The 24,547-nt window shown below is 47.4% G+C and overlaps 1 long non-coding RNA gene across 1 annotated transcript in view; it reads left to right on the plus strand.

Annotated features, from left to right (window-relative positions):
• The window catches only part of LOC117871224, a 45,510-nt gene extending 26,962 nt beyond the window's left edge, over positions 1-18,548 (plus strand). The window contains exons 4-5 of the long non-coding RNA XR_004644183.1: positions 15,295-15,374; positions 17,047-18,548. This is a non-coding gene — a long non-coding RNA (uncharacterized LOC117871224). The remainder of the gene's footprint in view (positions 1-15,294; positions 15,375-17,046) is intronic.
• Positions 18,549-24,547: the final 5,999 nt, after the last annotated feature.

The raw sequence follows: 24,547 nt of genomic DNA on the forward strand, positions 1-24,547 counted from the left end.
CATAAGCTTTCATGGGTAAAAAAACTCATTTCTTCAGATGCATGGAGTGAAAGTTACAGATGCAGGCATTATACAATGACACATGAAGGGAAGGGAGTTACCTCACAAGTGGAGAACAAGAGTTGGCAGGGCCAATTCAATCATGGTGGATGTGGTCCACTCCCAATAGATGAGGAGGTGCCAATTCCAGGAAAGGCAAAGCTGCTTTTGTAATGAGCCAGCCACGGCCAGTCCCTATTCAAGCCCAGATTAATGGTGTTGAATTTGCAAATGAATTTTAGTTCTGCTGTTTCCCTTTGAAGTCTGTTTCTGAAGTTTCTTTGTTCAAGAATAGTTACTTTTAAATCTGTTATATAATGTCCAGGGAGATTGAAGTGTTCACGTACTGGCTTTTGTATGTTATGTTACCATTCCTGATGTCAGATTTGTGTCGATTTATTCTTTTACGTAGGGACTGTCTGGTTTGGCCAATGTACATGGCAGAGGGGCATTGCTGGCACTTGATGGCATATATAACATTAATGGACGTGCAAGTGAATGAGCCCTTGGTGTGGCTGATGTGGTTGGGTCCTCTGATAGTGTCGCAGAGTAGATGTGGGAACAGAGTAGGCAACAAGGTTTGCTACAGGGATTGGTTCCTGAGTTGGTGTTTCTGTGGTGTGTAGTTGCTGGTGAGTATTTGCTTCAGGTTGGGGGGTTGTCTGTAAGCAAGGACTGGCCTGTCTCAAGGTCTGTGAGAATTCCAAAGAGGGAATTGTTGTTAGCTAACCCACTAATAACCAGAAGGTTTATTTAACAAACACTTACATGATTATTTTTCTCCTTGCACTGTGGGCTTATTTGTGGCTTTCCTTTTGGTAAACACTTTCAATGGGCCCCATTTCAGTCTCAGGCCTAAACTATAAACTCCTCAGGGCATGACACATCCTAGCAGTGACCTTGACTCTACATCTTTGTTTCTGTTAAAAATCATCATTCTGTTTGAGAATCGTTATGTTAGTTCAAACTGTAAACAAGATAGTTATCTCTGTAGCAACAACCATTTACATCAGGGGAGAGAAGTTGATGCAACAAGGAGAAATAAGTGATTTATCCTTGACCTCTTAAAAAAAAAAAAAAAAAAAAAAAAAAAAAAAAAAATCAGAAAAACCTCTTACTTCTAAATGCTTCCATATTCACCTGCTAAAAGTACTGCTTCATTTCTGAGCCAGCCAAGGCCACAAAGATGGCTTTTATCAACAAAACTAAAGCACTTTAATGAGAATTTTAAATCATTCTGCTAGCAGCATACTGGCCAATACCAAACTAAAGTTCCTCCCACCAAACATATCTTTTTTTTCATTTAAAATGTGATGGAAGTGGTGGGGAAGACATCACAGCTGAACTGTTGGCTCATCACAGTACTTGATGCTGATGGCAACTTTTTGGGCTGCACTTTTAACTTTTCCTATCACCAACTGCCCCATGAAAGCAGGTTTTAAGCCACATTCTACCCCCAAATGCATCAGTGCGGGCGTTCAGTAGATTTGTTGATACCAGCAATGAGCTCCAAGTGAAGGATCAGACAATTAAATGAGTTATTTTAGCTGCTGTTGCCTCAAATTGTGATTCCAACTGATAACACGGATGATTATGAGGAAGCACTTGCCCACAGTAGATTAAGAATCATATCCAGGGCATTATCCTTTATGGAAAAAATTGCACCGAGTAAAACCTGGTAAGATTTTTATGGTTCAGCTCATAGTAGAGCATGAGGGATCTACTAGCAGCAAACGACACTTGATTCTTTCCTTTTTAAAATATCTCAACAGGGTCATTCTTATTGTTATAAGATGCCTCCGAATTTAGGGCCAAATCCTTCAATCTGTACAGAGACTTGCATATTAATTTCCAGGGGCATTTTACCAGTGCAACAACTGACTAAGGTCCCTTAAGAAATAAAAATTGTAAATACACATGACATCCTGCCCTCTGCCCCTTATGAGCTTTGCAAACATAAAAATACTTGGTTCACTGAGTGGTTACACTGCGTGGGGACCTGACCCTATTATCCCTCATGCCCAAAGCAATCTGGGTCCTCCACAGCTGGGAAAGTGAGAGCAAAACTGACTTCTCTCTCATAGTTAAAATGAAATAAAGCCTAGACACATCAATCATTTCTCTCTCAGAACTGGAATTCTTTCACACTCTTCTTTGAGTACAGTCCTCACTTGCAGCGCGGGTGCCTTGCAGTTCTCTGTGTGACAGGAAAACCTAGGATTGAGCTTGACAGGAAAAAAATGGAGGAAATGTCCAGCCCAGAAAGACATCACTGTTTTTTGGTAGCTGCAGACCCTGCAGCATTCCCTTCTAGAGAATGTTAATTATGAAGAAACAACAGTTACCTGGGTTGCTTTCAGTGCTCTTATTTCCCCCCCTCAAAATTGGTTCCAGAATTTCTCTGCTTCCAAACATTGCAAAGCCGAGTGTAAGCGAGTGCTCCAATGCAGCCAAAGCAACACTAAATGTGAGCTTTACATAATACAGAAATTGCTAATTTGAGTCTTAAAAGTTGGGCCCAGATTGATTTCACCATCAGTTCCAAAATGCTTCCCAACTTTCAGATTACAAAAAGTATTCCTACTCTAGTGGTTAATGTCCTCTGCTCCATTTCTTTTTTAGTTGTTTATATAGTTAAATTAGATCCAAAATCTCACCCCTTCCCCCCTCCCCCCCCAATGCAAAGCCTGAGTGTACAGAGCATTGCATGGCAAACAGCACCTACAGAATTAACCAGAAGACAATGCAATCCTACATTCCATCAATTAGGGTATAAAATACACTGTTACTATAGCAGCAGCTGTAATATACTATTTGCTCTCTTGTGTGAGTGTTTTGGCTGCTGGAAGAGTGTAAGAAAGGGCTGAATATGAAAGAATGAATGGGAAAGAAGAAAGAATATGGCAACAAGTACTTTAAGCCAGTACAGACCTGAGCAGAATTCAAGCCTATGATATACTCACATTGTTCATGTCTGTAAATTTACAAGTGAGATCTAAAGAGATTTATTTTATGGCCTGGATCCATGTATATTTGCCCCTGCTATGAAATTTAGGTTTGTACCTCAGTGAAACCTTTTGTATTCTGCACGGCACAATAGCATTTGTTCTTGCAGGAGGCTTTGCATTTTTCAAAGTTAAATTGACTAATAAGGACGCCTGGTGATTTATAGGATATCACAGGGAGAGATAATGAGTTTACCTTACATCTATGAATTGGTAAGCATGTTTCTGATGGCACTCAATAATGAATCACCATCTAAGTATTAGGGTCAGCCTTCTGACAATAAGCTACTTGTCAGGTGCTTGGAAAGCACAGAATTTTGCCATCCCAAGAACGAATCAAGTGATTATATTTCTCGTGATTTTTGGCACCAAGAGAGGAGATATTATGAAAGCGTTGGACACTTAAATGGAAATAACTGCATCACACTCCAACCCCTTCAGCAGGACAGATTTTAGTGAATGCCTCTACACGGAGGTACATAGATGCTACCACTCGGTAAAAGGTCTCCATCACAAGCTATGAATTTAAAAGTGAACAAAGTTTAGGTATTGGCTTTATTTTTGCCTATAGCTAAACTTTAAGAGTCACTTACCCTTAAATCCGTCCTTCTAAACATTGCAAAGCCTAGTGTAAACCAGCCTGAGTGTTACAATGCAACCAAGCAGGAACCAAACCTAGACAGCCAAGAAATAGATCATGAAAATTCTATTGTCTATAACTATCTGCACTATGCTCTCCACACACACACACACAAAAAAAAGAAAGGAGATGGACAAATTTGATAGGAAAATTAGAGGAGAGAGGTAAAAGCTGGGTCCTACAAGGATTTGTACTGGGACCAGTGCTGTTCAACATATTCATAATGATCTAGAAAGAGGGGTAAACAGTGAGGTGGCAAAGTTTTCAGATGGTACAAAATTACTCAAATTAGTTAAGTCCAAAGCAGAATGCAAAGAGTTACAAAGCGTTCTCACAAAACTGGGTGATTGGGCAACAAAATGGCAGATGAAATTCACTGTTGATAAATGCAAAGTAATGCACATTGGAAAACATAATCCCAACTATACATACAAAGTGATGGGGTCTCAATTAGTTGTTACCACTCAAGAAAAAGATCTTGGAGTCATTGTGGATAATTCTCTGAAACCATCTGCTCAATGTGCAGCGGCAGTCAAAAAAGCTAGCAAACTGTTGGGAATCATTAGAAAAGGGATAGATAATAAAACAGTAAATATCTTAACGTCACTATATAAATCCATGATGGATTCACACCTTGAATCCTACACCCAGTTCTGGTCGCCTCATCACACAAAAGGTATCTTAGAATTGGAAAAAGTACAGAGAAGGGCAACAAGAGTGATTAAGGGTTTGGAACAGCTTCTGTTTGAGGAGAAATTAAAAAGACTAGGATTGCTCAGCTTGGAAAAGAGATAACTAAGGGGGGGGATATGATAGAGGTCTATAAAATCATGAATAGTTGGAGAAAGTGAATAAGGAAGAGTTATTTACTCCTTCGCATAACACAAGAATCAGCGGTCACCCAATGAAATTAATAGGCCGCAGATTTAAAATAAATAAAAGGAAGTACTTCACACAATGCAGTCAACCGGTGGAGTTCATTGGCAGGGGATGCTGTGAAAGCCAAAAGTAATTGTTTTTTGAACCCAGTTATAGATAAGTTCATGAAGGATAGGTACAGCAATGGCTATTAGTAGGACCCTACCAAATTCAAAGTCCGTTTTCGAAAATGTCACAGTCATAGCATTTTTAAAATCTTGAATTTCTTGGTTTCAGATATTTAAATCTTAAATTTCATGGTGTTGTAACAAACATGACTGTGTATTTTAAAATGGCAAAATATAAACATGTAAAGCCCTCAAGACACAGTGTTTCTCAAACTGAGGGTCCTGACCCAAAAGGGAGTCATGTGGCTATTTTAGAGGGGGTGAGGGGCACGGTATTGCCACCCTTACTTCTGCACTGCCTTCAGAGCTGGGTGGCCGGAGAGCAGTGGCTGCTGGCCGGATGCCCAGCTCTGAAGGCAGCACTGCCGCCAGCAGCCGTCCTGAGCCCTGGCCTACCCAGACCGAGATGCCCCAAGCCCCACTCCGAGCCCCAGACCAGCCAACCTGAGCCACCCTGAGGCCCAGCCCACCCACTGGCCCAAGCCCCAGCTGCTCTGAGTCCCAGCCTGCTGGCCAGTCCAAGCCCGAGCCCTGGTGCACTGGCCGCCCCCTTCCCCCGCCCCCCGGTCAGCCCAAGCTGTGCCAAGTGCCGAGCCCTGGCCCACCAGCCAGCCTGAGTCAAGTCCTATCCTCGGCCTCAGCCACCCCACCTGCCCTGAGTCCCAGGCTGTCGGCTGGCCCAAGCCCCAGACTGCCAGCTGCCCCGGCCCACCAACCGGCCCGAGCCCCAACCAACCCACCCCTGGCCCGCCCGTGCTCCTGCAGGCGGGAAGAGGAGCCTTGGGATGGAGCATGGGCAAGGCCACTGCCTGGCTGTTTGGGGAGGCTTAGCCTCCCCTGGCCTGTTATACATGCCATCCATGCGGCTTTTGGGCCTTAGCAAAGATTTCCTTACAATTCACAACCGAATAAATTTAACACAGTATCTAAGGTTACTCTGTTTTATCTCAGACTCTCTTCTCTTTAAAGTTCATTTCACCCTGTATGAACTCTCTTGGTGAAGGTGAAAAAAAGCTGCTGAGAGCATCTTAGTCACATCATTATTATTGTTCGCACTAATGGTCTAAAGGGTGATTGCATTTCCATCACAGTACATTGGGCAATTTTTCTTTCCCACATCCTCATCCTGGCCAGTTCCAAACCACACAGCATCGGGAAACACACAGTACAGCACTATGCTTGGAACAAAAACAGATGCTACTACAGAGGCTGCAACATGTAGCTGGTTCGGGCTTACCTCTATTTTCTTAGGTGTGTGCTACACACAAAGTTGTCCCAATGTAACTAAAAGTGTGGTTTCGTGCCAGTTATATTAAATCAGTGCAACTTTCACGTGGACTCTTATATCAGTTTAAAACTGGGTTATACTGGTTTGCACTTACACAGTTTTAAATCAATATACAAGAGAGAGTCCACGCACAAAAATTGCACCAGTTTAAGTAAACTGACGTAAGTTAAATCAGTGCAACTTTGGTGCCAAGACAACTTCTTCGGGCTCGTCTACACAAGGAGTTATTTAGGAATAGCTGTTGCACTTTAAATTCACACCCTACCTTAAGCTGAATTAACTTTCAAGCATCACCACCACCTTAGCGTGAAATTTTTGTCCCCCATGCAAAGACTGAATTCAGAGTTGAGAGACAATGAGGGGCCCGTTAAATGCGACAAATCCTCCCCCAACTCAAAGCAAGGTGCGGGGCACCTGCTATTACCACACTGTTTGGCAGGGTCCCCAAAGATGTGTTGTGGAGAGTAAAACTGTGATGTTAGTGCCAGGCCCTGCTCTTCAGCTAACCCATTCACAACACCTTGTCTAGCTAAATGGGGCCCCCTACCTGGGACTCCATGTTGTACCACTAGGGATGTTCAACTATATTTTGGGCCTCTCGTGGCACAGGGAACAATTCCAAGCCCCTTCCCCTAGTTTATTAGGTCATCTCAGGGAGATGAGGTTCCAGCCTGGTTTACACTAAAAAGTTAGATCAAGTTAAGAGTGTGAAAAAGCCATATCCCTGAGCAACATAGTTAAGCGGACCTAAACCCTGGTGTAGACAGCACTAGGTCGCATCTACACTGAAACGCTGTTGTGCTGCTGAAGCATTTCAAGTGTAAACAAGCCCTCAGAATTACTGCAGTAAAATAAAGTACTCATGACGGGTGATGTATCCAGCATCCAGTGGAGCTAATACAAGATTGGGTGTCAGGAGAGTGCGCTTCTAATCCCAGTTTTATTACTAAGTCATGGTGTGTCCTTCGGCAAGTCACCTAGGCCAACGTTTTCAACAATAAGCAACAGAGAGTCCTGTGGCATCTTTAAGACTAACAGATGTATTGGAGCATAAGCTTTCGTGGGTGAATATCCACTAAAGTTAGGCACCTAACTAAAAGTATCCTGCTTTTCAGAAGTCAGCCCTCTGTGTATTTACATACCTATGTATGGATCTGGGGGCCTAACTTCAGGCACACAAGTTTGAAAATGAGCTAGTGTAAATCCACATAGCTCAGAAGCCTTAAATAGAACTCAGTCAGTTTGCATCAGCCCAAGATTTGGCCCATTGGTTTTAATCTGTCTGGCTTTAGTTTCACCATCTGTAAAATTAGGATGATGATGAAACCCATCCTTTGCCATTATGCCTTGAGCTCACCCTTGCTTTTGAGACCTAGGGATGAAAAGCACTAAAAAAATACAAAGCCTTATTTATTAAAGGTTATTCTATTATTATGGAGGACAATTATAATATTTTTAATGTTCAGACCTTTTTTGTTTAGTATATTTTCTATTTTGTTCCACAATGGGGCATTACAACTGAAAGGTGCTATAATCTTGCAAATATACCAAACAGGGTAGGATATTTAACATGTATTACTCAGTACATCTTAAAACAATAACATTTGCAAAAGCTAACCACAGCCTGATTAATATATCTAGACCAAATTCTGACATACTTACTCACACTAAGTTGTATCTTAGTCTGTGAGCAATCCCCTTGAAGCCAATGGGACTAACTGTGGAGTAATGTGCTATTCATCAGGAGTAAGGACACCAGAATCTGTCCTTTGAGCAGATAAAAAATAAAGGATCGCATTTTCCTGTATGGCAATAAAATGTGCAGTTAGATATTATACCTTCTGGGAGGTAAGGAACAAACTGCTCTCCACCTTACTGGTCTGCTGCTCACCCGATCTTCTGGGACTAGATCATTTGCTGCCATCTCTTCTTGCATTTATCACGGAGTGGTCAGGCACTAGTATATTATTCATATGAATGAGAGTGGTGAAAGCATGACTGGTGTTCAGGAAAAGGAAGGGAGGTAAAGAGAGCTGTAGAATCTTTATGAGCATAGGCTGTTGGCATGTATCCACCCCACACCAGTGCCTTAATTTGAGAATAAAAGAATTGTAACTGGTAGCATATGCCACTTTTATTTTCCTTTCAGCTACTAAAATGTTCATTTTTCAAAAAGGAAGGTTTTCCCCAGCGATGGGACAGGCTCTCAAATCAGAGAGATGGCAAGGAAGTGGACACATGAGTTTTTGTGGATTAAGTGATACTCTCCGTTGATGAAATCCACCCTGGGCAGATGGCCAGGGCAAGCCCACTTAAGTCAGGCTTATGTGAGGACTTAAGCAGCACACAGGTCTTCTCTTGGCCTCTGTCTAAGGATAAATTTCACCCTGTGGAGGTCTCAACATTCTTTGGTTAAAAATGGCAACATCTCAGCAAAACCCAATGGAACAGAGATTTTCTAACAGGTGTGGGGACCACCAGGAGCCTGCATGCACACCCGCCTGGGGGTGGCAAATATTCTGAGGCACAAGCCGTGGGGATTTAATGGGAAAGGTGCGTCAATGAGACAATCTCTCCCATACAAAGCCGCCCGCAGGAAGAAAGCGCCAGCAAACCCCTGAAATAGGAGAACTGGCAAAGTAAATGATAAAGGGTTTAATACTAGTCCCATTGCAGCCAATGGCAAAACACCTTTTGGCTCAAGTCCCCCCTATCATTTTCCTTCTTCCTCTTTATATTCTTCAGATGCCCTTATATGTAAATGTCTGACTTGACTGTACTTGCGCTGGAATAAATATGCTGTTCTTCCGTGCACAGCAAGCGTGTGGAGCCCTTCAATGAACATATATACTAGTAGTGTGGATGTGGGGGGGAAGGAGGCGCAACAGCATTTGTGGGGAGGGGAGAGGGGTTAGATTCTCTTCCTTAATCCCTGTAACAATCAACATAGTTTGCCAGTGTAGGTGTATCCACCGTCTTGTCTCATTTTATAAGTACGTTTTCTGAACTCGTTCCGTAGGTAACTTGACCTTTGGTGAGATGCGGCTGCTGAGTTTGCCAGTGGGGTACAGAGTGACATGCAAGTTATTTTTAGTCGGCTGTGTGTTCCGTTTCTTACTGGCCGCAGGTACACGTGGAGGATGGGGAAGTTCGGGATTTGATTGAGCTGCACGCTCTCTGCCTCTCTTCACAAGGGGAGCTCTCCAATATAAAGTTTGTACCTTTCTTGTGAATTTAGGAGATAAAAAACAGTTTAGCAACATATACTGGTTTCTAGGGCATGAAATAAACATTCCCTAGTGGAAAATATATGTTCAACTCAGCGCGTCATCCCTAGTTCCAAATGCCTGAGCTGATAAACAGTGAACTAAACTCATGAGAATAACATTTATTTATGGCAATATTTTTGGTACCTGTGACAGGGTTGGGACTCACCACCGCAGCGCCTCCCACTGGTTGTTCCGGGAATTAGCTCAGTCCATGGGGAACGTCCTCTGCTGGTGGTGTCCCGTCCGTCATCTCTTTCTCACTGGTGTCTGGACCCACGTTGCTCCTCGCTCAGCGGCAGCGTCTTCAGGCCACTGCCCTCCGCAGTGCCCCCTAGTCCATCCTCACCCCCTTCCAAGGGGCAGTTGTTCAGCAGTCCTTGCACTGGCCTCAGTGACCAACCACAACCTCTAAAGTCTAGCCTCTTGTCTCAAGGGCCGGTTGCAGTGTGTCTCAGCCACCCTACTGCATGGCCAGGTGCAGTACAAGGGGGAAGGGGGGGACCCAGGCCTGCCCACTACTCTGGGTCCCAACCCAGGGACCCTCTAGTGGCAGCCTCCCTGCCCTCCTTCTCTCCCCTTGTCCAACTGTCCCTGGGCCACTTCCCCTCTGGCCCTTTGCACCCTTTAGGCCCTTTCTCTCAGGGCCCGCAGTCTGGCAAGTATTGGGCCAGAGCCTGCCCCGCACTGCTCTGTCCAAGGTGCTGGTCTCCTGCTCTGGAGACAGACCTTCCCCCATGAAGGTCTGGGACAGACTCACTACTCTCTCCCTGAGCAGCCTTCTTATAGGGCTAAGCCTGTCCCTGATTGGCTGTCTCCCATCTTGGCTGTGATTGGCTCAATAAGCCCTCTTCCTATTAGCTGTTCGTCTGCACAGGCCCACTGGCCTGCTCCAGCCCCTTCTAGCATGGGGGTGGGGCAGCCGCTCCACCACAGTACCATACACTGGACCCTAAATATTTACATTCATAGTGTCCAAAAATATGCAGCAAGACCTCACTTCTGTTTTGTAGGGTTCAGGTCAGCTCTCAGTTAGGCACTGAGAACAATGGGAGCTGCTGGGTGCTGAGCGGGGTTGAAAAATCTGGCCACACGTATTTACATTTCTGTAAGTATTGTCTTTTACACTAAAAGATAATCCATTCCTCAATTTGCCATGACAGGGGTGCAGTCTAGCTAAGGGAAGGGCATGTATAGATTAGAGTGTAGGAGTGTGCGTCCATGATACAATCAACAAGTCCTTATGGCTTTACACCTGGAATGTTTCAGGAGAGAGGGTACAGAGTGTGAGGCTGCACAAGGGACTGGCTGCTAGAGCAAGAAGCCTTTGGCCTGGGCGTTGGGAAAGCCATTGTGAATCCCCTGACTTTAGGTCAGATTTTTTTCCCTCCAGCATCTCCTCTGGTATGAAAAATGACAGCTGAGTCTCCTTAGCAAATCAACTAGGAAGAAAAATGAGGCTTAGGTTATACTAGTGAGAGCCCATTAGGAAGATATATAAACAAAGCCTTACAGGGCAGTACAAGTAGGAAGGAGACTGGCATTATAATGAATCTGTGTGATTCAGACAACAACACTGTGCAGGCACCAGTCTGAAACAAAGCCATGTGCTGCTGACATCAGACACACTATTAGTAGACAAATCTCACGTTCACCAGGGGAGCAGGGCTAGAACTCTGGTCTTTCAGCTCCGAAGAGGCAGACTGCTAAGACTTTGAGTTGAAGGGGGAACATGCCTACCTAATGGTAATAGTGTCATGTTCTGCAGAATGGGGAATCCCGGAAAGCAATGGCTCTGAAAAGGATTAAGGGGTCGCAGCAGATAAACAACTGAACATGAGCTCCCAGTGTAAACAGGGATGTATAAAGAGGGGAGTAGGAGCAGGGAGGTGATTTTACCTCTGTATATAGTATTGGTGAGACCAACACCGGAATGCTGCATCTGATACTGGTGTCCCCATTATTAAAACAATGTTGAAAAATTTCAAGAGGTTGGAGGGCTGGAGAAAATGTTTTACTGTGTGGCCATGTTTACACTACAGTGGCTACAGCAGCACAGCTACGGCACTGCAGTGGTGCCGCTGTAATACTGTTGTGTAGATGCTTCCTACGTCAAAGGAAAGGGTTTTTCCATCAATGCAGTTAATCCACGTCTCCGTGAGGCAGTAGCTTGGTCAACAGAAGATTTCTCCGTCAACGTAGCCGTGTCTCCAGTGAGGGTTAGATCAACCTAACTACATTGCACAGGTCACAACATTTTTCGCAGCCCTGAGCGATGTAGCTAGGTTGACCTAATTGTTAGGTGTAGACCAGGTCTGATAGACTTAAAGAGCTTGATCTATTTAGCTTATCAAAAAGAAGATTGAGAGGTGACTTGAATACAGTTTTAAGTGATGAGGATTAACCACTGGAACGAATTACAAAGAAAAGTGGTGGATTCTCCATCTCTTAATACTTCAAATCAAGACCTGATGCCTTTCTGGAAGATATACTTTAGTCAAGCACAAGTTATTGAGCTCAATACAGAGACAAGTGTGTGAAATTCGGTGGCCTGTCATATATAGGAGGTCAGACTAGATGATCTAAAGGTCCCATCTGCTCATTAAACTCCATGAAACTTCTCTGTGATCCAGCCGATAGCTGTCAGCATAATCATCCAGTTACATACACAGTAGCAGCACAGAGAGATGTAGGATCCAGGGTAATATGCTACAAGATTGTTAATATTATGCTTTGATACTGGCCACTGGAAATAAAATCATATTCATAATTTGGGGACCTTAATGCTATTAACAGCAGTCATCAGAAACGACCAGTAAATGTAATGTTTCCACTTTACTCCACACTGATTAGGCCTCAACTGGAGTATTGTGTCCAGTTCTGGGTGACACTTTTCAGGAAAGATGTGGATAAATTGGAGAAAGTCCAGAGGAGAGCAACAAAAATGATTAAAGGTCTAGAAAACATGACCTATGAGGAAAGATTGAAACAACTGGGTATGTTTAGGCTGGAGAAGAGGAGACTCGGGGGGACATGATAACAATTTTCAAGTACATAAAAGGTTGTTACAAGGAGAAGGGAGAAAAAATGTTCTTATTAACCTCTGAGGATAGGACAAGAAGCAATGGGCTTCAATTGCAGCAAGGGAGGTTTAGGTTGGACATTAGGAAAAATGTCCTAACTGTCAGAGTAGTTAACCACTGGAATAAATTGCCTGGGGAAGTTGTGAAATCTCCCTCACTGGAGGTATCTAAGAGTAGGTTAGACAAACACCTATCAGGGATGGTCTAGATCAGGGGTGGGCAAACTACAGCCCGTGGGCCGGATCCAGACCGCAAGCCGTTTTAATCTGGCTCGTGAGCTCCCGCTAGGGAGCCAGGTCGGGGGCTGCACCATGTGGCTCAGCCCTGCTCCAGCGCTCCAGTCTGGGCACTGGGTCGGGGGCTGCACCACATGGCTCGGCCCTGCTTCTGTGCCTGGAACCCTGGGTTGGGTGCTGCACCATGTGGCTCTGCCCCGCTCCAGCCGGGGCGCGAGGTCGTGGGCCGCACCACGCGGCTCCCAGAAGCCACGGCATGGCCCTGCTCCGAGGGTCAGGGGCCTCTCCACACAAAGGAACCTAAGAAGGGACATGCCACTGCTTCAGGGAGCCACTTGAAGTAAACACCACTAGGAGCCTGCACCCCTGAGCCTCTCCCCGCACCCCAACCCCCCTGCCCCAGCCCTGATCCCCCTCCCACTCTCCAAACCCCTCGATACCAGCACGGAGCACCCTCCTGCACGCCAAACCTCTCATCCCCAGCCCCACCCCAGAGCCCACACCCCCAGCCGGAACCTACATCCCTTCCCACACCCCAGCCCTGATCTCATTCCGAACCCCTCGGTCCCAGCCCAGAACACCCTCCTACACCCCAAACTCCTCATCCCTAGCCCTATCTCAGAACCTGCACCCCCAACCGCACCCCAACCCCAATTTTCTGAACATTCATGACCCACCATACAATTTCTATTCTGCGGTGTGGCCCTCAGGCCAAAAAGTTTGCCCACTCCTGGTCTAGATAATACTTAGTCCTGCCACAAGTGCAGGAAACTGGACTAGAAGACCTCTCAAGGTCCCTTCCAGTCCTGCGATTCTATGATTCTAACCCCCAACTAAAGGCTCTATTTCCTGAGCCTTACAAGGACCCTGATTGAAATACATCTTACAACTGTATTGCTCCCCACATCTTGCCCTTTCAGAGCATGATACCGAAGCATGAATATATATTTAGCAATCAGGGCCGGCTCCAGGCACCAGGCAACCAAGCACATGCTTGGGGCGGCACCTGGTAAGGGGCGGCCAATCTTGGGATGGCAGGGGGGCAGCGCGGCGCGGCATTCCGCGGGGGGCGGCGCTCCGGCAGCGCGGCGCTTGGTGGGATGGGGCGGCGCAGAGCGCCGCGCTCAGGGAGGGGTTCCGGCGGCACGGCGCTTGGCGGGGGGGCGGCGCAGGGCGGCGCTTTTTTTTGCTGCTTGGGGCAGCAAAAAAGTTAGAGCCGGCCCTGTTAGCAATGACATTTACAATTTGATTTTTCAAGTGACCTTGTCAAATAATTTAGGCCTAAACTTAAAGTTTTGTAAGAATTCAATTAATAGAATTGTTTTTGTGATTGTCTGTGTGTGTTTAATAATGAGCAATCTTACAGTAACTAACATTTTCCCTATAAGTCCAGGATGGAGGGGGAGAGAATCAGTTAGGAAAAAGAATGAACACTTCCAAGAACTTATTGTAAACAACTGCAAGAAATAAATGATTTTTTTTTCAGCGCATGCAGAATCCATTGACGCACACACTCTCCTTAAGCCCACTTATTCTCTATAATGTAGTGTATTGCCAAGGGGGAAAAAAGCACACCTCTGCTGCCAGAAACTCACTGCATTTAATGAGTCATCTAATCAAGTGTCAGAGCAGATGCCTGGAATCAAACCTTAACTGTGATGCAGAAGAGGGGCTTTCTTGCCATACCAGTCACTGATATAATAGGAACTTGATAGATCACTTGGTTTTTCTAAATTTCTTTTTGGTTCATGTTCTTTTTTTCATAGAAATAGGTAGCCAGGTCCTTTGAGGAATAAAATGCATATTTTTGTCTTCCTCTTGTCCTCTTCCACTCCCTTATGCAGGAGTACAATAACTCCCCGGTTAACGTACTCTCGCTTAACATTGTTTCGATCTTACAGAACATGCTCCATTTAAAGTTGTGCAGTGCTTCGCTCTAACGTTGTTTGGCTGCCTGCTTTGTCCACAGGTGGCAGTCCCCCTATCAGCTCCCCTACGACCCCCCACACACAGCACCTCCCACCCGCCGGCAGATCCCACGGATCAGCGCCTTTCCCCTCCTCCCCCTACCTCCTGCCCGCGGCAATCAGCTGGCTTGCGGCGTTCAGGTGGGAGGGGGGAGGAGCGAGGACTCAGCACGCAGGCTCCCCCTCCCTCCCCTGCCTCTTGAATGCTGCAAACTAACTAATTGCCGTGGGCAGGAAGCGGCGGAGGGAGGAGGAGGCTGCGCACCGTGTCCTTGCTCCTTCCCCCTCCCTCCCCTGCCTCCTGAAGTCCGCAATCCAGCCGATTGCCCCGGGCAGGAGGGATGGGATGGAGGGGGGAGGAGCGAGGATGTGGCGTGCGGAGAAAACGGAGAGGAAGAAGAGGCAGGTTAAGGGTGGGGGCTTGGGGGAAGGGGGGGCGTGGGCGGGCCGAGGGTTGAGCCCCCCACCCCTGGTGCTTGCAGAGTAGGGGAAGTTGCCACTGCTGCTGCGCAACATGCTTCTCCTAGCCTACAGCACCTTCAGCCTCCTTGCCTGCCTCCTTGTCTCCAGTGCCAGTGGGCTGTGCCTGTCTGGGGTAAGGCGGGGGCACCTCCCAACTATAGTGCTGTACTGTACTGTATGGCAAAAAAAAAAAAAGCACATTCATTCTTATGGGGAAATTGGATTCGCTTAACATCGTTTCACTTAAAGTCGCATTTTTCAGGACCATAACTACAACATTAAGCGAGGAGTTATTGTATGTGACTTTTAACTTGGAAGTTGGGGCATGTCTACACTACAAAGGTAAGTCAACGTAAGGCAGCTTATGCTGATCTAACTATGGAGGTGTACAATGCTCCTCCCACTGCTTTAACTCGCCTCCTACACCAACCTAATAAAGCCATCTGGATGAGAGGCATAGAGCTTTTTGTGACATAGTTATAGTGACGCAGTGTAAGTGTAGATCCTGCATTGCTTATGTCGCCCTAAATGGCCTGCAGGAGGTGTCCCACAATGCCCACTGTGACCACTCTGGTCACCGTTTTGAACTTTGCTGCCCTGAAGCCAGGTACACAGGTTACTCCTGGGGGAATTGTGCGTGCACACTGAATTTATGTCCCCCACAGATTTCTTGGCTTCCCTGCAGAAAAATGATTTTCTGACTGGGAAGCAAAGGGAAACCACAAGAGCGGTCATGCACCCCTTCCCAGCAGTGTGGGTACATTGTTTCAGTAGACCGGAGCGGCCATCAGAGAGGTAAATGACCACAGGGGGACAGGGTTGGGAATGCCCCTGCCAGTGGCTCATACCCTGTGTGGGGCTCAACTGCTGGTCCTGGCTGGGATGGGGGTGGAAGAGGACAGGACTTCCATTTCCCCTCCAGGAGCAGCCAGGGCCAGGGCAAGGGCAAGGGCCAGAGCCAGATCAGACCCATCCCCAGAAACCTCTCTCAGCTACAGGAAGCTCTGCACTCCCCCACACACACACTTCCCGCCTCAGCCACGGGGGCGGTCACTGTGTGGAGAGCTGCACCGCTATCCGCCCAACCTCCGTGTATCCAGACCCCGCCATACCCAGATCCCCCTGCCGAGCCTCACCCCCCCACACCCAGAACCGCCCCACACACTGAGCCTCCCACACCCGAACCCCCACCCTGCCATGCCTCACCCATGCTAATCTGGATCCCCACCCTGCCCCTCTCCCCTGCATCCAGATTCCCACCCCTGCACCCAGACCACCCCTTTCTGAGCTCCTCACACTTGAACTCCCACCAAACTAGCCACATGTCTCCTGCACCTGGACCACCCTGTCCAGCCCCCCACACCTGGCCCCTCACCCCGGACCCCCATACCACCCCACTAAACCCCTCTTCCCCAGCACCCAGACACCCCCACTGAGCTCCCCCCACCCAGACCTCTCCTGCTGAGCCCCAACCACCTTCACCTGGACCCCCCAGCAGAGTCCCATTATCTCTGCCCCCAGAACCTCCAAATGAGCCCCAATGCATCCAGATCCTCCTGCTCCCAGACCCCTCACTGAGCTGCCCACACAGCACCTTCTCACCCCACACCGAGCCCCTCCACACTTGGATCCTGCCAAACTGAGCCTGTTTGCCCCACACCTGGTTGGGAGCCAGGCATGGGCATGCGTGTGCAAAACTCTGTCCCTTTCCCTTGCTATCTTGGTGCCCCTGAGGGGAAGGGGCAGGGCCGAGGGTGTTTCTGGGGCAAGCCCAGCCTTTGCACTGTGTCAGAGTCGAGTGCAGCCTCACCTGCTTCTGAGTCAGGTACAGCTTCACCACCGAGTCTGTGTCCTGGGAGGAGCTGCAGGGTGATCTCCCACCTACGTGCAGCCACTGGCCTGTGCTCCCCACTGCCATGCTGGAGCCTCCACATTTATTTATTGACAAAATTTGCAGAGTTTTGCAGAATTTGAAAACATTGTGCACATAATTTTTTTTTCTTTTTTGGTGCAGAATTCCCTCAGGAGTAAAAGGTGAATGCCCATCCCCCTTTAAAGACTCAAGAAGTTTTGAAATTGCTTTTCCTGTTTGCTCGGCCCGGAGAGCAACTGACCATGCCGGCTCCATGCAGCGAACGCGCTCCTGCCTGGAGTACACGGGAGGTGGTGGATCTCCTGGGTCTGGGAGGAGACGAGGCTGTGCAGGCACAGCTCTGCTCCAGCCGCAGCAACGTTGATATCTATGGCCAGATCGCTCAGGGCATGGTGGAGAAGGGCTATGACAGCGACATGCTGCAGCACCGAGTACAAATCATGGCGTTGAGGAAAGTATACCAGAAGCCAAGAGAGACAAATAGCCACTCCGGTGCGGAGCCCCAGACATGCCACTTCTACATGGAGCTGTATGTCATCCTCAGTGGCAACCCCACCTCCACCGCCAAGAGCCCCGTCTGGAGTCACTGGCCACCAGAGTGAACCCAGAGGACGACGTGCTGGACAAGGAAGTGGAGGCAGAGGAGGATGGGGGAAGGCAACAGGGAGATCCAGTGGTGTGGGGAGCCAGGATCTCTTTTTGTCTCCTGAGCATTCTAGCCCGTCCCAGCAGTCAAGCTCTCGTGAGCCTGATGCAGGGGAAGGAACCTCTGGTAAGTTCTCTGCTTGACTACTGCAGGGACACATCGGGTCATGGACTGCTCTTGTAATCGGGCTACAAGAGGCAGTGAAATAATCAACACAGGTACAGATGCTCTCTTCTTCTCACTTCCCTGTACAGCGAGGCAGAGGGAGCCCTGTGGAAAGGTTTGTTTATGCACACCTGGCTGTCCCGTGACTCCTCCATAGAGATCTCTAGGAAACTTTCCTGGAGGTAGTCTGCAATTCTCTGCTGAAGGTTTCTTGGGAAGGCGGCTTTGTTTCTCCCCCGGTGGTAGGAAACTTTGCCATGTCACTCGGCAATTACTTCAGCAAGCACCATAGCAGCACACAGGGCAGCAGCATATGGTCCTGGTCTGCAACCACAGGCATACAGGAGCTGGACCCTTGCTGCCTCAGTTAACTTCAGGAGTGAGAAATCAGCTGCAATCAACCCCGCCTGTGAAAAGCAGTGCCAGGATTCAGTACAGTAGCCCTTTGCGCTGGTACTGATACCCAATGGCTGTGCACCCTTTGTCCCAACTTACCCCCTCCTCCCTGGGGCTACCGCCGCGCTGTGTGGGCATCAAGGGAAAGTGAGAAAGATGTGCTTGTTACTTGTTTGGATCAAGGGTGTATGTGCACTGACAACACCACCTCCGTCTATTGTTTCTTTAGCAGCTAAAGTACCCCAGGCACTCCACCCTGTGGGGCATTTCGCACAATGACAGCTGAACATACACCCAGCTCGGAGATCCTCACTGGCAAACCTGCTTGTGAATTTCCTGTTCCTCCCCCTTTAAAGATACTTTCCCCTGTATGTATGAAATCTAGGTTACCAATACATAAATATGTTTGCATGGGTGTGGAATAAAACTGAACTTATGGAAAGTGAAAGACTCTTTATTATTCTCCAACACATGGTGACTATTGCTAACATTCAGAGACAGTACCAATAGGTGCATTTGCTGTGTTGTAGTAGCGTGCACCCAACCCATGTGAAGAAGAGGAAGTAGCCACTCCACTCAGCACACACCAAAGAGGAGTCTTAAGCTGCTCCTTGGGGGAGGGGCCACAGACACCTTCTTTTTGCCTGCCCATCCACAGTTCGCAGCCCCATGCACAGCACTTATTTCCCCTCAAGAATGGAAATTAGTTTAAGAAACACCTTTATCAGCTCATTATTGCACTGTGACCTTTAAAAAATATCTTTTTCAACAAGACATATTTGGGGGGGGGGGAAGCTTTCATTTTGGACCACACACACACACAAAAAAGGAACTTCTTTTGATTAAAACAATTGTTTAGTTTCCCAGGGAACCACGACAACCACGTGCACACACACACACACACACTTTTATATTTTTTCTCACTGGAATAAAGATGCGGGGAGGAAAGGGAGTAAAAAGAAATGAAAGAAAGTTTTATTTTGCCCCTCATCAAGGATCTAGTCCCTCTGCAGCACTCCCTTGGGGGGAAAGAGGGTCATGCATTCACTCAGGCTCTTGTCTGATTTGGGGCAGTTGGCATCATCAGCCCAAGAACAGAAACTCATTCCTCCAGTTGAATCCCTCTAGAGTTTACCACTTCTAGGGTTCAGAGGAAACAAAAATAATGGTGAAGACAGGGAAGAAAAGAAACAGTTTCAAACAGCTTCTCTTCCTTCTGGGAGGCCTTTTTTTTTTTTAAATGGAGATATCCTATCTCCTAGAACAGGAAGGGACCTTAAAGGTCATTGAGTCTAGCCCCCTGCCTTCACTAGCAGGACCAAGTACAGATTTTGCCCCAGATCCCTAAGTGGCCCCCTCAAGGGCTGAACTCACAACGCTGGGTTTAGCAAGCCAATGCTCAAACCACTGAGCTATCCCTCCCACCAGGGCCTTGGGCAAGCTGCAGTTTAACTCAATGTCACTTGATCAACCCCCATAAAGTGTTTCAAGGTGATTGTTTAGCATCCAGCCCAGCTTTCTGTCAGGGTGCTTAGACAGTCTGTAGGCATGGGAGCAGGCTGTGCCCTCCATCAGGCCTCTCACTGGGAGCTGGAGGAACTAGAGATCTGTCCCCATCCTAGAGCTGCCACCTACTGAGCTGGGCTTCTCCCTGTTGGAACTCTTCCTCCAACCCTGACATGCTGGGCAGGTGTGGCAGAGCAGGTCTACTCAAGCCTATAGCAACTCCTTAGCCTCTTCCTGTCTGGTGTGGGATCTGTGCTCCCTGTCACATTACAGCACTGAAACAATTGGTTTTGTTTAAAAAAAATATGGAAAATTTGAAATGAAATGAAAGTTTTTTATTTTTTCAAATGTTTTCATTAAAACCCTGGGCAGGTGGGCCAAGGTTACGTGCCCCCTGCCCAAGGCAGAAGCCCTTGGGCTTCAGCTTTGGCTCCCCAGCCCAGGGTGGTGGGGCTATGGGTGGCTCAGGCTCCCGTACCCCAACCTGGGGTCATGCAGTAATTTTTGTTGTCAGAAGGGGGTCACAGTGCAATGAAGTTTGAGAACCACTGGACTAGATGATCATAATAACCCTTCTTACCTTAAAAATCTATGAATCGCAAGGTGTGGGGGGGAACTGGCAGATTTTACACAGTACCTATCTCTCTATTTATAGAGATATTACTGGCACATGTGGCTCTGAGAACAGAATTCCACCTTGGGAAAACAATATACACCAGAAATCTTAAGATACTATATACTACATCTAGGGGAAATCTGCACCAATGCACAGGCATAGAATTCATGTCTCCCCGTAGATTTTTTTTTTCTTTATAGAAAATACATTCTGCTGGAGAAGCACTGCAATTATGCCTTTAGACAACCAGGGGCTGCTATGGTGCCAGAAAAGAGGGCAGCCAGGTGTAGCAGCCAGGCGCAGATAGGGAGGGAGCACTGTCTGCATTCCTCACTGCACCCTGCCCATGGGGCCGAGTAAGGAGGTATGGGATATGAGGGGAACAGAGAGGGGCACATGCGGTTGTTGGGGGGGTCACATAGACTGGGGTTCAGAAGGGCTAGTGGGGGGGGACAGATAGGGGCAGGGGCTGAATGGGGATGGTGAGAGGGGGATGGCTGAGTGAGACTGCAGGGACACATGGGGACAGGAGCAGATGTGCCTGACTGTATGGGAGAGGCAAGGGGCCAGCCAGGGTCTGCATGGGGGAGTCTCTCCAACTCCCTAACAATTCCTCCCTTCCCCCCCCCCCAAAAAAAACAACCCTGTTCCATTCTTTTCCTACCCACACCCAACAACCCTCCAGGTTCACTCCCAGGCTTCTTCCCAGCAATTACTTCCCTCTCCCTCGGCTCCTCCATTACCCCTGACTCCCCTAAGCCTTTGCACTGCTTCTGAGGAGTGCAGGAAATACTTTACTGCATTGTAGTTTAAATGAATTATTACTCAGAGTTCTGCATTAATATGCCTAGTAAGGAATCTATTTATCAAAAAACATTTCCTGAATCTTTTTTGTTGTCTGTATTGTTACAGACACACTTGCTGACAGGTATTTTGAAACTAATCACCAAAATAATTGAAACTGGTATGATTATACTGTGTTATTTTGACAAAATATGCAGAATTTTGAAAATTTTGGCACAGAATTCCCCCAGGAGTATATATACATATGCAACTTGCTGTGCTAATTTCAGTGCAGCGCAATTGCTTTTTATTTGGTTTTATACATTATATGCAGAACAGCCAAATCCCAGTTTAGAGAATTACCATAGATAGATATTTTTGTTGCAGGAAACAATCATTACATCAAAAGCAAAAGATTCTGCTGGTACCTCTGTGACTAACCTCTTAAAACAAACTCTCTGAGGTAGACTCATACTGAAAAGCTATCTAATACCAGCTGTGCTTCCATGATATTTTTCCCCCTTGCAGCAAAACTTCTTCTGTGTCCTGCTTTACTTGTAAAATTAACCACAGGAAATAATGCTTTCAGGTCTCTTTATACTGAGATTTTATTTTTAACAACAACAGAAACATCTTAATGGTTAAGACAGAGAATACTTTGTGCCTGGGATTCAGTACTCTTGAGGTTACTTGCTCTCAATACTGCAGGGCAGCACAGGGGAAGGGGGAAAATCATCTGTCAGATAGTAGAGAAAATAAAAAGTTAGATTGCCATCTAGAGGCTCCTTATTGTTTGTAGGCTTCTTCAGTGTGTGCAATGTGATCTTCTGCTGTTGCTGGAATGCTTGCTAAACAGGTATAGTGCCTCCATCAGCACTGGTTTGGTTTCGGTGGCTTTCTGGTTATGGGCATATTATTAGACTTGAACACCAATGAATTCCAAAGCATGTTTTTTTCATAGATTCTAGGACTGGAAGGGACCTCGAGAGGTCATCAAGTCCAGTCCCCTGCCCTCATGGCAGGAACAAATACTGTCTAGACCATCCCTGATAGACGTTTATCTAACCTACTCTTAAATATCTCCAGAGATGGAGATTCCACAACCTCCTTAGGCAATTTATTCCAGTGTTTAACCACCCTGACAGTTAGGAACTTTTTCCTAATGTCCAACCTAAACCTCCCTTGCTGCAGTTTAAGCCCATTGCTTCTTGTTCTATCCTTGGAGACTAAGGAGAATAAGTTTTCTCCCTCCTCCTTATGACACCCTTTTAGATATCTGAAAACTGCTATCATGTCCCCTCTCAGTCTTCTCTTTTCCAAACTAAACAAACCCAATTCTTTCAGCCTTCCTTCATAGGTCATGTTCTCAAGACCTTTAATCATTCTTGTTGCTCTTCTCTGGACCCTTTCCAATTTCTCCACATCTTTCTTGAAATGCGGTGCCCAGAACTGGACACAATACTCCAGTTGAGGCTTAACCAGCGCAGAGTAGAGCAGAATGTCGACCAAAGAATGGCACTGCTTGGCTGGCGATCATGCAGGCACCAAAAGCTTCAGTGGCATGGCGAGATTGTTAGTGAGGCACATAAACTGACTATCCAACCAGACCACCATAAGCACCTTGTCAGGGATCAATCCAGATGGCACTTGATCTGCAAGGAGGCTATATCCCTTTGGGATATGCCATGGTGGTGCTGGTGATGGTGTGGGCACAGAATGGTGAATTCTGGTCTGCGCCCAACAAAAAAAGTTAACCCATCCTTGGAGCAAAGCTTTCAAACCATGCCCAGGAAGACAGGAAGAGAGAATTTCTTCAGGAAAGACCTTAATAAAAAGAGAGACTATTCTCCTGGGAAGAGAAATAGAGATTTTGCTCTGTGGAAACAGACTATGCTTATTTTACCCCTCTGACCCCATAGAACTACAGCTCTTTCCAGCTGCAGAATGTGTGTACAATCATGGTTCTGAATTGGCTGAAAAATGCAGGTCAGCCTCAAGCTCTGAGTGAGCCAGGAAAAAACAGAAACACCCAGCAGAAAAACTCCTAAGCCATCAGTAGCGAACCTGAGCCCCAACTGGGGGAAACATCCAAATTAACTGGAGTTCTCCCGAAATGGAAAAGAACTATATCTAGACCATATGAGGCTGTGACCCTACCTAATGAACTAGACTGGATTCTTGGGCTACTTAAATTGCGGAACTCCGCATCCTTAAGAAGTAAACTGTGATGCCTTTGCTCAAAACGGCAACCCAACACTTCTCTCCAGCACTGTCCAACTGGATATGCTCTAGAACAGAGGTTCCCAAACTTTTTCTTTCTGAGTTCCCCCTTTACCCCCGCAACCTGCTATAAAAACTCCTTGGCCCACCTATGCCACAACAACTCAGCCTCTCGAGACATCCACAGTGCTGTCCAACACTAAGGGGGGGGGGGGTTGGAAGGAGCGGGTGATCATTCCCATTGATTTGCTCACTGCCATTTGTGCTTCTGGAATTCTCCACCAAAGTTCCTAGGTCTGAAGTCAGTGTCACCAAGATAAGCAAAAGAAAATAAACCAAGTGCCTAGCCCAACCCTCCTGCCCACCCTCAGCAGTAATGTTCAGGGCCAAACTGCGTTACTAACAAAGTAATACAGCCTGGGTGTCCGTATTGCTGCACGGATCTGTTGAAGGCTTTGAGGCCTAGAATCTCGTCCACAAGGCTCAGTTCAGTGCATCCAATGAACCCATGACCGGTGCTCCCCTTCTTGACATGCACAGAGGCAGCAAGGTGCTACCTTCGAAGCAATGTGGCATTGCAGACCGCACAAAGCCCTCAAGTGCAAAGCACAAGAAGAGGAAATGGTGCTGTGCCATCAAAACTCTTTGCCATCATATTGGACTCTTGCCAGCACTGCCTCAAAGAGAGTCTGGAATACAGCCATTCACAGCCAGCCTTCCCCTTGCAGTGCCTGTACCCAAGAGGAGAATGTGTTCCCATATCAAGGTGATAGCGAAGGGTGAGCTGTTAAGCCCTTAGATTTCCAAAATATTTCAGCTGTGAGAATAGTGCTCCCAGTTCTAGGGCAAGGAGCTAGGAGATCCTGCTCTATCAAAGACATTTGTACCATGACAGCCTCTCTCAGCCAGCTCCACATACAACATTGCAGGGCTCCAAAAAGTAGGGTTACCATATCTATTAAATAAAAAAAGAGGACCCTCCACGGGCCCTGGCCCCGCCCATTTCCCCACCCCCAGCCCCGCCCTAACTCCGCCCCCTCCTCCCTCCCACTCCCAGCCACGGGGAAAGGGCTGCCCGGCTACTGGCTTCACGGTTTGCCGGGCAGCCCCCAGACCCTGCGCCCCCGGCCAGCGCAGCTGGAGCCCGGGAGGGGAAGCGCCCAGCCGGGGGCGCGGGGTCTGGAGGCTGCCTGGCAAACCGTGAAGCCGGTAGCGCTCGGGCTTCGGGCAGTCCCCTTGCCTCCGGACCCTGCGCCCCCAGCAGGGCACTTCCCCTTCCGGGCTCCAGCGGTGCAGGGTCCGGAGGCATG

This window comes from Trachemys scripta, chromosome 1 (genome assembly GCF_013100865.1).
Source record: "Trachemys scripta elegans isolate TJP31775 chromosome 1, CAS_Tse_1.0, whole genome shotgun sequence".
Taxonomy (NCBI): Eukaryota; Metazoa; Chordata; order Testudines; family Emydidae; genus Trachemys; species Trachemys scripta.